Source organism: Ostrinia nubilalis, chromosome 6 (genome assembly GCF_963855985.1).
Source record: "Ostrinia nubilalis chromosome 6, ilOstNubi1.1, whole genome shotgun sequence".
Taxonomy (NCBI): Eukaryota; Metazoa; Arthropoda; class Insecta; order Lepidoptera; family Crambidae; genus Ostrinia; species Ostrinia nubilalis.
Genome location: NC_087093.1, coordinates 13,969,559 through 13,980,251, shown reverse-complemented (window position 1 = coordinate 13,980,251; position 10,693 = coordinate 13,969,559). Strand labels below are relative to the sequence as shown.

At 36.1% G+C, this 10,693-nt stretch overlaps 1 long non-coding RNA gene across 1 annotated transcript; it reads right to left on the bottom strand.

Annotated features, from left to right (window-relative positions):
* Positions 1-7,571: 7,571 nt before the first annotated feature.
* On the bottom strand, positions 7,572-10,372 carry LOC135072978 (uncharacterized). The gene is made up of 4 exons (XR_010257553.1): positions 10,008-10,372; positions 9,243-9,457; positions 8,838-9,065; positions 7,572-8,078 (listed from the first exon to the last, which is right to left on the bottom strand). It is a non-coding gene; the product is annotated as an uncharacterized LOC135072978 (long non-coding RNA).
* Positions 10,373-10,693: the final 321 nt, after the last annotated feature.

Below are 10,693 nucleotides of genomic sequence, written 5' to 3'. Positions count from 1 at the left end.
GGCTCACATAAAATTCTAAATCCTATTCTTTGTCTTACTACCGATTTGTGTTCATAATAATCTCTCTTCATAATTTTATTTTTCATACTTTTTTTATTCATACATTTTTATTACTACCATCGGAGCTCATAACAGTTAGTGATCATAATTTTTTTATCAATACTGTTACTACCAAGAACCATTTAAAATACATAATTTTTATTTTCAGATCTTTTTTCTTCATAACATTCATTGATCATATTGTTTTAATTAATAATGTTGTTACTATATAAGGTGTTATTTTTTATACTGATCATACTTTACCAACGCATCTAATAAAATCATACAAATACAACCCTAGTGTTTTTAAAAAAAAATTCAGGCTAGTTTTTGTTTTTACTTTTCCTAACAAAAAAAAGATATTATTTTTACAACCATCCTGTCTTCACTCACTGCCTCTCTCTCTTTCTTTACTCATTTCATTCATACGAGTACGAACAATGGCCGCGCGCGTTCATTCAACGTTCACACACATAAAGGTTAGATTACACTAAACCTACGTTACCAAAAATTATCACTCGTGAGTATGTACGATGTTACGTCATGTTAATAGGTACTACGCGCTGGGAGAAACAAAATCTAGCCACATAAGTAGGTAAATAAGTGTATTTTCATTAGTGTAATAGCGGGGGACTTTTCCAACGAACCGAGGCGAATCATCCGCGTTAAACTAGAAATTTAAAAAAGGATAGAAATTGGAATTCAATATCTACGGTTTTGTAATGCCTACGCAATTTATTTAGAGACGTAATAAAAAATTGATAGGCACATACCTATTACTACTTCGCTTCGCTTCAGTGGAAATGCACCCTAATATTGAATATGAATATGTGTTGTAAATAAAACTCACTGATCAATTTTCCTGGTTTTAATTCCTAAATTATGATTTGCCATCACACTTTAGATTCATTGATTTTACTTATTCACACATTTACCTATTTTGAATGTTGTTATTTAAAGTTCCTAGGTTATTATTACACTAATCACAATACATTTTGAACGTCAAGCCTTTGTTGAATGTTCACGTAAACACTGTCTTGCACTGTCTAATCTAGCCACGATCGAATTGAGGTAATGCTTTCGGGCTGCACACTTGCTTGCTGTTCACTAGACACCACGTCGGATGTTGTATTCACAATTCGCGCACTAACTTTTTTACGGAAAAAGTCCCTTTCGCGTAAACAAGCACTCATCTGTCCAAATCACACTGTAGGTATGTACCTAGGTAGACTTCCGCAATATCCATCGATAGAACTCGGTCGCGGTCGTGGCCCTCTGGCAACAACTCCTTGATAAGGCATTCCGTATTTTTACGCAAAAGCCGCCGTCTGCGGCGCCGCTGCGGCATCTGGGTACCGCCAGCACTGTGCCGGTGATTGAAATTGAAATCCAGAACTTCGTCCTCGAAGCGCACGGGATCTCGTCAAGTCAGGATACGGCTGCGCTCCCTGAAGCGCTGCGCGGCTCCAAACAAGCAAGGTGTGAAGGTTTTCGACTCGTCAATGTTTCTCGTCGGCCAGTTAGTGTGCCCGAAACATAATTTCACCTGCGTTTTGTTATTGATCAAGCGCGGCATTGTAATAACTCGCACATACACTGCAATACGTTTGGGCGCATTGGACGGACTGGGACGATTATTTATGTTGTTGCGCTCCCGCATGCCGATCGGCGGCTCGGCGCGCGCTGTGGGCGCGGAGCGACTGGCAGCGATATCAATATGGCCGACTCACGCGGCGCGGCACGTGGCAGCGGTCGTTGCCCTCGGCCGACTACTACGATAGTGCGTAAACGAATACTCACCGCGCTCAAAGGATGATTTATTTTTTATTTTTTTCGAAACATTCTTTGTCATTTTACTCGAAAACTAGCCTGAATTTTTTTTTTAAAACACTTGGGTTGTATTTGTATGATTTTATTAGATGCGTTGGTAAAGTATGGTCAGTATAAAAAATAACACCTTATATAAGAACATACTTCAACTCATAATGTTGTTGTTCAGAATAATTTACTTTATAACAGACATACTCGTATCTTTAAAAAAATCATATATAATTTAATAGAGTAGATAAGCATGCAGAGCATGCAGCATGCATTGGTATCTCCTCGTCTCCGGCGCTGCGGGATGTGCAGCCCTTCCGCCCTTGCGTAACGAGGCTCAGGCACCCACGCTTGCTTCCGCAGCTTCGGCTTTTTGGATCGCCATCGGCGCCTTCGGCGCCTCGGCGACCAGCCTCAGCCGCTCCAGCTCACCCGGGCGCCTGAGCCTCGTTACAGCGGGCGAGGGCTGCCCTCCCTCCGCGCCTCCGGCTTTTAAATTACACTCTAGGGGTAGGGCAGACAAGACTACGTGGAGTCGGTTTTGCAGCGATTCGTTTCTGTCACGTTAGTTTTGTGGCACAAAATATTGCCTGTTTTGGACCATTTCAAATTAATTTAATGTTAAAATACGATTTAATACGAATATAGACATCATGATTTTCAATAATATGGATAAATACACTTATGAGTAATAAATTTATGAAAACAAATATTAGGATACATCACATTTATGAATATTATAGTTATTTATTCGAATGATTATGAGTTTCGATCATTAGTATAGAAAAATATATGAAAACAAATATTAGTAAAAACTAAGTGTATGATTAGTGATATTATGAATATCAATGATTATGTTTTTAAATATGTAGGTTTTAAATTTTTTATGAAGAATGATCATTATGGTATCAAATTGTATGATAAATATTTTCGGACCTCCAATGATAGGAATTGAAAAGTTATGTAAGAAAATGCGCTACCCTTTTTTGCTTTAAGGCCGGGTAGCAGAGAAAATGGCGAAAATGAGGTTTTCATTTTTCATTTTTGAGGTACTAAACAGTAAAATTAAAGGCTAAGATTTTTATTGGGCATAGTTGAGGATATTTTCTAGGGCTATTAACGGATGGAAACACGATTTGATGAAGTTGACTCGATAGAATAAATTCCCAAAGTTACCTCTATTCGTTTTCTATTTATGGTTTTATTTTTAAAATAAGCGATTTGAGATTCTAAATCTTTTACTAAATTAAAGTTCAGAAATAACTTGAGGGCTTTTAACGGATGAAATTTTTATATTGCGTCTTATTTAGTTACTATGTTAAAAAATGTGGAAAAAATCGTCCATGACGGCTTGGACAATCTCAATCAGTCGCGCGGTGGCGCTTACGGAGGACGGACGCGTGTCAGTTTTTTGGCCGTGACAGTTCGCGATTTGTCAATATTTTTGACAATGATGACTTTGATGAGTCACAGTATAATAATATCAGTGTTACTATAGAAAGCTAAAATTTTTGATAAATAAGAATTATCAATTTTGTCTACCTATTGAAATTTAAATCGTTCGCATCCTTTTAAACGAAGACTCTACTCATGATATATAGTACATTCCTCAAATATGAGACAAAACCAATGAGTTAAAATTACATTTTAATAGTACCTACATACAATCATCTTACACTCTTTAGAAGAGCACACTGACACAAATAAATAATAAAAAATACTGTCTAAGGTCTGTAGCTAAAGGTCTAAGCTGTAAGATAGAAGAATCTTCTAGCCAAAAAGATGGCAGATGCAGCAGATGTCAACGGATTTAAAACTGGAGTTCATATGACTCCTTGTAGACTTGAGTCTCTAGAGCGTCCCTTCCTCCACCATGCGTAAGAATTTTCACAAAAATACTGTCTAAGGTCTGTAGCTAAAGGACTAAGCTGCAAGATAGAAGAATCTACTAGCCAAAAAGATGGCAGATGCAGCAGATGTCAACGGATTTAAAACTGGAGTTCATGTGACTCCTTGTAGAGTTGAGTGTCTAGAGCGTCCCTTCCTCCACCATGCGTAAGAATTTTCACAAAATACTGTCTAAGGTCTGTAGCTAAAGGTCTAAGCTGCAAGACAGAAGAATCTTCTAGCCAAAAAGATGGCAGATGCAGCAGATGTCAACGGATTTAAAACTTGGAGTTCATATGACTCCTTCTAGACTTGAGTCTCTCGAGCGTCCCTTCATCCACCATGCGTAAAAGTTTTCCAAAAATACTGTCTGAGGTCTGTAATAAAAGTCTAAACTGCAAGATAGAAGAATCTTTTAGCCAAAAACATGGCAGATGCAGCATATATCAACGGATTTAAGACTGGACTGGCACCACCTTGCAATGTCATCCTCTCATTGTTATCTGTAATGTAAATTATTTTTAAAATGTATTTAAAAAATAAAATGATCGTTTTATTATTTCAATAATCTGACCTCTCAACTCAACTACACTACACAAACACCTTTGTTCGCAACTGTACTGACGAAACCTCGATATTATACCGTTCATTTAAGATGGCAAGCTTTTTGCTGCGGTAATGCACTCCAGGTAACCGTGTGTGATGCTTATTGCTCATAGTGATTTTCGATACAGAGCCCCGTACATACGTTATAAATAAATTATGGAAAGAAAACACCCAGACCAATACAAACAAATATGTATGCAATTTTAGTATGATATTTTTATTTATTAATAAACAAAAAGACTGAACAAAATTGATGCATGTACTGATTAATGTAATTAACCACATGCAAAGCTTTGTGAATTGCAACAACTATAATTTATTATCCAAGCTCTAAATAATCGCTACTACGAGTAACTGATCATAAAATGTTTTTCCAATCGCTCAAGCTCCCGAGGATCTACCGATAGGTCGGGTGACGTAATCTTGAAATTCTTTTAGCCCGCGCGGAACTTCCGGAGGGTCGGGTGACGCCACGCCTCTTTGAACCGTGTTTACTTTGGCAGTTATATTCCATATTTATTCGATTCTAAAATATATTCCCAAAAATTTTGGAAAGTTGTTTTAATTTGTATCATTTGGATATGATTTGTATTAGAAAGTGCTGTGAGTGTGACGCTTGAACGGAAGGAAGTCAACCTAACCTAACCAACTGCGTATTTCTAAGTGCGTATTTCTATACTGTGTAGCCGCGAGAGCTCTTTGGCGCGCTGTCTTCGGCGAAGTATTGCGCGCGCAGATTTTGACAGCGCGAAATACCTACTTTAGCAGAAATACCAAGCCTTAAGGCTGAGTTGCACCAACTTTAAAAATAACCAGTGTTTTTTGTATGGAGTTTGACAGATTTTTGACGTTTTTCAAAGTCTTAACGATGGTGAAACTCAGCGTTAGTGTTGCTGCTGTTAATTGTCTGTTAATAGTTTGATATTACTTCATCATCATCATCATCATCATTTCAGCCACAGGACGTCCACTGCTGAACATAGGCCTCCCCCAATGATTTCCACAAAATGACCGGTAATATACTTGCTGTTGCCGATTAATGACGATTTGATAAGTAGCTAGCTCACTGATGCAATTAACGTAGTTGAACCTGGGTTTGATACTTGATTGGGAAAATGGTAATTTACTATCGTTTCTAAAAACATGGTGCATATGGTTTAAAACGTCCTAGTGATTGTTTGAGATTACGTGATTTAAAAAACTCATTAAAACTCATTTATTTCTGTAAATAGGCTTAAAATAAGCACTTTTACACGTCCCAGTTGATTGTTAAATACACTCGCGAGCAAAAGTATGGAATCACTTACATGAAGTTGTTTCCACGCGATCTTGTGTACTAACGAATTTGTTAGTAACAAAAAAAGTAGCACCATTTTAAAGATTAAACTTTTAACTTTAAATTGATACCAAATTCATTTAAATCACTCCAGTGGGCTAATTCAAATGCATTTGTCGAGAGTAGAAATCGTCTGTCAAATAATTTTCTAGTAATCAATTTTGAACTGATTGTCAAGGTAATACAGTTGAAAATTGAATATCAAAGCCAGACTACGCCTAATGTCATTCGAGCCGATGGCTTAGATTAATAAAACCTAGATGGATAGTCTTCATACAAACGCTTCGTCAAGAGTGAGGCAAAAATCTTATGTCATTAGTGTCAATTTTGTTGGGGAGTGTAGACAGTGAAGGCGATTTTCCCGAAAGTAGGGAAATTTTTAATACGTTTTTAATTATTTTATAACTAACAAAAACAAAACGCATCATGTACTTACTTATTTATTGAATTCAAAGTACCTACATAATTACAATAAGATAAATCGACTGAAAAGTCTCGATTTCATAAAAAAGGAAGTTTATTTGTACGGCGAACAATTGGGAAATAAATTTTCTTGTTACTGGTATCATTCCCGTATTTAATTTTTGAAAGCCAAATTCAAGCAAAATACGCGTCGAATCGTAGTACTTACTTATGAAATGTAACACTGGTCACTTTCTTTAGTTTTTCTGCCCCCCTAGACAAAACGCACTTTTTGATCGAATCGAAAATCGAATCCGTCAAATTCCATACAAAAAAGGGGCTTTTCGACCACTTTTCGACTGGTTTGCGATTATAATGGCACTTTGTCTAGACCCACTGATGTATTTAGACACCCTTTCACAGCACAAACCGTCATAATTAATTAAAAGTCGTCGGACGTGTTTACCAATTTTTCACTTTGACAGTTCATGTGACGTTTACGAGTAAGCCATTCTGGCTTACTAAAATCTGCCTCACCTTTCGTGCACTGACTATCTATCTAGGTTTTATTAATCTAAGGATTTTTATATGTGAAATTACTTAACGATTGTCACCTTATACTCCACTAGCTTTTCGCTCGCGGCTTCGCGCGCGTGGCCTACATTAGGTACCTACATATTTTACGGAACCCTATTATTTTCCAAAATAAAATTTAGCCTGTTACTCGTGGATAATGTAGCTTTCGAATGGTGAAAGAATTTAATAAAAACGGTCCAATAGTTTTTGAGTCTATTCATTACAACCATTACAACCAAACATAGTTTTCCTCTTTATAATATTAGTGTAGATACTTAAAGCACGGATAAGCGGGAGATTCGTTACAATAGGAAAAATGCTTCAGATTTTGAGGTTATTAGCATAACAGAAGTACATTTCCATTTTCTATCTTCTATAGGTACTTATAATAAATCTGTAGAGAGGTCAACTCTGTACATGAAATATATTTTCAAAATAACTATCAGGGGGTGATACTGATGCCAAAAATGCAATCAGGAAAATTTTTGTCTGTCTGTCTGTCTGTATGTTCCTTATAGAAACAAAAACTACTCGACGGATTTTAACGAAACTTGGTACAATTATTCTTCATACTCCTGGGCAGGTTATAGTATACTTAGGAATTCCCACGGGAACAGGAATTAGCGGGAAAATCCTTTTGTATGAAAAATCTAAACCGCTTAAGTTAGACGCTTTAAATTTCGCACGTAGGTACTTTAGTAAACTAATTCCCACGGGAACGGGAAAATAAATGAATAGCAGCAAATAGAACTTTGCGTATTGGAAAAATAGGAATGCCTACGGAAAAGCCAAACATTTTTTAAAAAGAAGTTAATATATTTTACTTACATTTAAATCCAAAAATATCTTTATTCCGACCCAAGGGTAAGTAGGCAGTTATGTAGGTATAAATGAAAATACGTATGTAGGTACTTATTATTTATTAATGGTCATGTTCTACATTTTCTATTAAATATGGGCCCAATACATCAATGATGTCGCCATCACAACAAAGTACCATAAATGGTTTAACGAGATTCCGATATTTGTATAGGGAATAAGTTTTTTTTTTGGTATGCATAATTGCTACTTTTTTGCACATAAATGTATGTATGTACCATCCATGATGACAATAGCCTTTCTTTGTGGTAAATCGTTTCCTGGCTTCCCGAAAAGAGACTGGAACATAAAGGTTTCTTTGGGCTACTTCCTCTCTACTAATATGTTGTAACCCTAAATGTGCTGGTACGAAATGTTCCTCCATCATACTGCGTGCTTTCATTACATATTTTGTAAGAGTACTCCTTGAAATGCCAAGTAATGTAGCTATTCTGTCATCTGAATCACCGGTCCTCAGGTTCATTAAATAAGCACCAACTGTAGTAATTCGTGCTCTCTGATAGTATCTATGGCAAAGAAGATCTGAAGGACGAATCTGAAAATAAAATAAAACATCAGATTCACAGTTCAACAATAAGAAGAGCAATATTTATATAGGATTAACGACTTTTGTGTGTAATGGAATAGTAAGATGAGTGATGAAAGATAATTTATGATTTGAACGCTGAATGATGAGGAATGATTGGTCTATGGAGGAAACGAAAGGGATGAATGAGGAACGAGGATTGAGAGTGAGAATAGTGGTAGTTTAAAAGAGTAGTCTGTTGTTATGCAGGAAGTATAAATAAAACTTTACTGAGTTTATTTGGCTCAGGGAATTTTTAACTGGCTTTATAATAGTAAAAATTATGTTTAATATTATGTAAGTAATAATATTGCAATATTTTAATAATATAAGTCTATTTGTATTATACAGGGTGGAAACGATAAGTGATCTATAACACTTTTAATATTGTGTGGCTGGCATACATTTAGTATGGAGGCTGAAAACATTGAATTTTCGGATAGATCCAGTTAATTCTGTAACTATTTACTGATACCGTTAGAAAGAGCTCGTGAAGCACTTTCAGGATGAGTAACCAGTTTTTCGATATCTTGTGTAGTTTAGAAATAATCGAGTGAGATCACTTATCGTTTCCACCCTGTATAACCTGTGTGGATGAGAGTAGTGGCAGATTGAAAGCAATGGAAGGAGTTGAAGGATGGGAAGGCTGATTCGGAAAAAACCTTTTTTATTATTATAATAAACCGGCATAATTATTTTTATGTATTATAAAACTGGCAGGGCTCTTACCTCTCTGGGTTGAATCCAATTTCGAACAATGTTTAATATATCTTGATTATTCTCTGTATCCAAACAATGACTTCAAGTTCGCAATAATGAACAACCACATCCAACACAAACTTGTTGGTGACCTACCGGGGCACCGGTTGGCATATCTGGAGAGTCTTGTGAAGTAGGTGTGGTATCTCTTTGCAATAATGAGTGACAAGCCCCACAGATGTAGTCATTTGCAGTAACCTGTTTAAAAATAATAATAATTAGAAATAAGTTTTAAAAAAATATCAGTTTTTTAATGTCCCGCACTTAAATTATTTTATTTTAGTATTAATTTACAGAAACCAATAACTTTACAAGAATTAGACTGATTGTATAGCCAATAACATTTTATTAAATAAGGACTTTAGCGTGCATTACCTCTAATGGAGTTAGTCGTTCCACAATTATGTTCCTGATGTTAATATGATGTTGAGTGTTAGTTCTCAGGGACATGAGCTGATGTGAATGTGTTCTAGGCTCTAGTGTTCTACTGCAAAGCACACATTTTCTGCTAAGATTTGAAGTAGATGCATTTGTGTTGTATCTTGGGCTTGGGTCCAACATGTTGTGCATATAAGATCATGAGCTGTAACCTGTAAAAATAAATAGATTCATTGCATGCCATGCCACACATACTCCTGTGCGTTGAATAAATTGAGCCGCAAACCATAAAAAAAATGATAATTCAATATTATGTGCTGTTAGTAGAATTTTGGGTCAGAGGGTAGGGTTAAACAGCTTTAGTAAATAAGCATTGTTGTTATAATAATTAATTATGACGTGTTACAAACTCAGTTACAAAAAATAATAATCTAGTAGTCTTAGTTCCAAAAAACAAAACAAAACAAGCTTTCATTGAGAGCAGGGAGATAATGTCAAAGTAAATAATTCCTTAGATTTACACCAAAACCAGCTGGATTGTCAACATAATTGTTGTTTCGCTCATGCCTCCATTGCGCTGTACCAGCATCGACTAGTTTCTTACAAGCGAATCGGGCCTGGCTGTCCACACTGTCCAGGGTTGAACCACAGATAATAGCGGAACATTCATTTCAAGACAACCCGCCATGAGAATGGCAATTCAGAAGTTTGGCAAGGCTAGTACTTATTCATAAGATTGCAGAGCAAAATGTAGGTACTTACCGATCGAGGTGCTGCCCATTGTTGTGTATAATTAAGTTGCTCATTTTCTAACACCATAGAACCACCAGCCGAGCCTTGGCCGAGCCACACAAAAACAGTAAATCCCAGGCTGAGTATGTCGTTATTGCAATCAATCAGAGTCCGTTTGAATAGCCAAGTTTGTAGTTAATAAAGTTCCGAAAATAAAAGCTAAAACACAAACGAATCACAAAGAAGGATCAAGCAAGACAGCAACACAGCAAGAGTGAGTGAGAGAGAAAAGGTGATGCGAGTGAATGACAATTTGACTAACAAATAGGGATGTCCATTTAGAATAGACATAATCGATTAAATTGATCGTTTTTGAAAAAATTTATTTTTAAACATTGTGTTGCTATAAATATGTAAATGTAGGTAAATAAATGTGATTAAATATACATAAAATGCAATAATCCACTGAAGCGCTGCGGGCGCGGCGGATCTGCGCCCGTCTAAAGGTCTAATGATTAGACTCTAGTCTAATCGATCATACCATTATTTACTTAAATCGAATTAAAAAAGCGCATCTCTGTCTCTGCTCTGTCAAATCAATATGTCGGTGACTTTGATTTCGTTTAAATACTTTTAAAATATTTTTTCGAACTGCAACTTGTCCGATAGGTTTGGACACTTGCAAGTAAATAAATAAAATATACATAAAATTATGG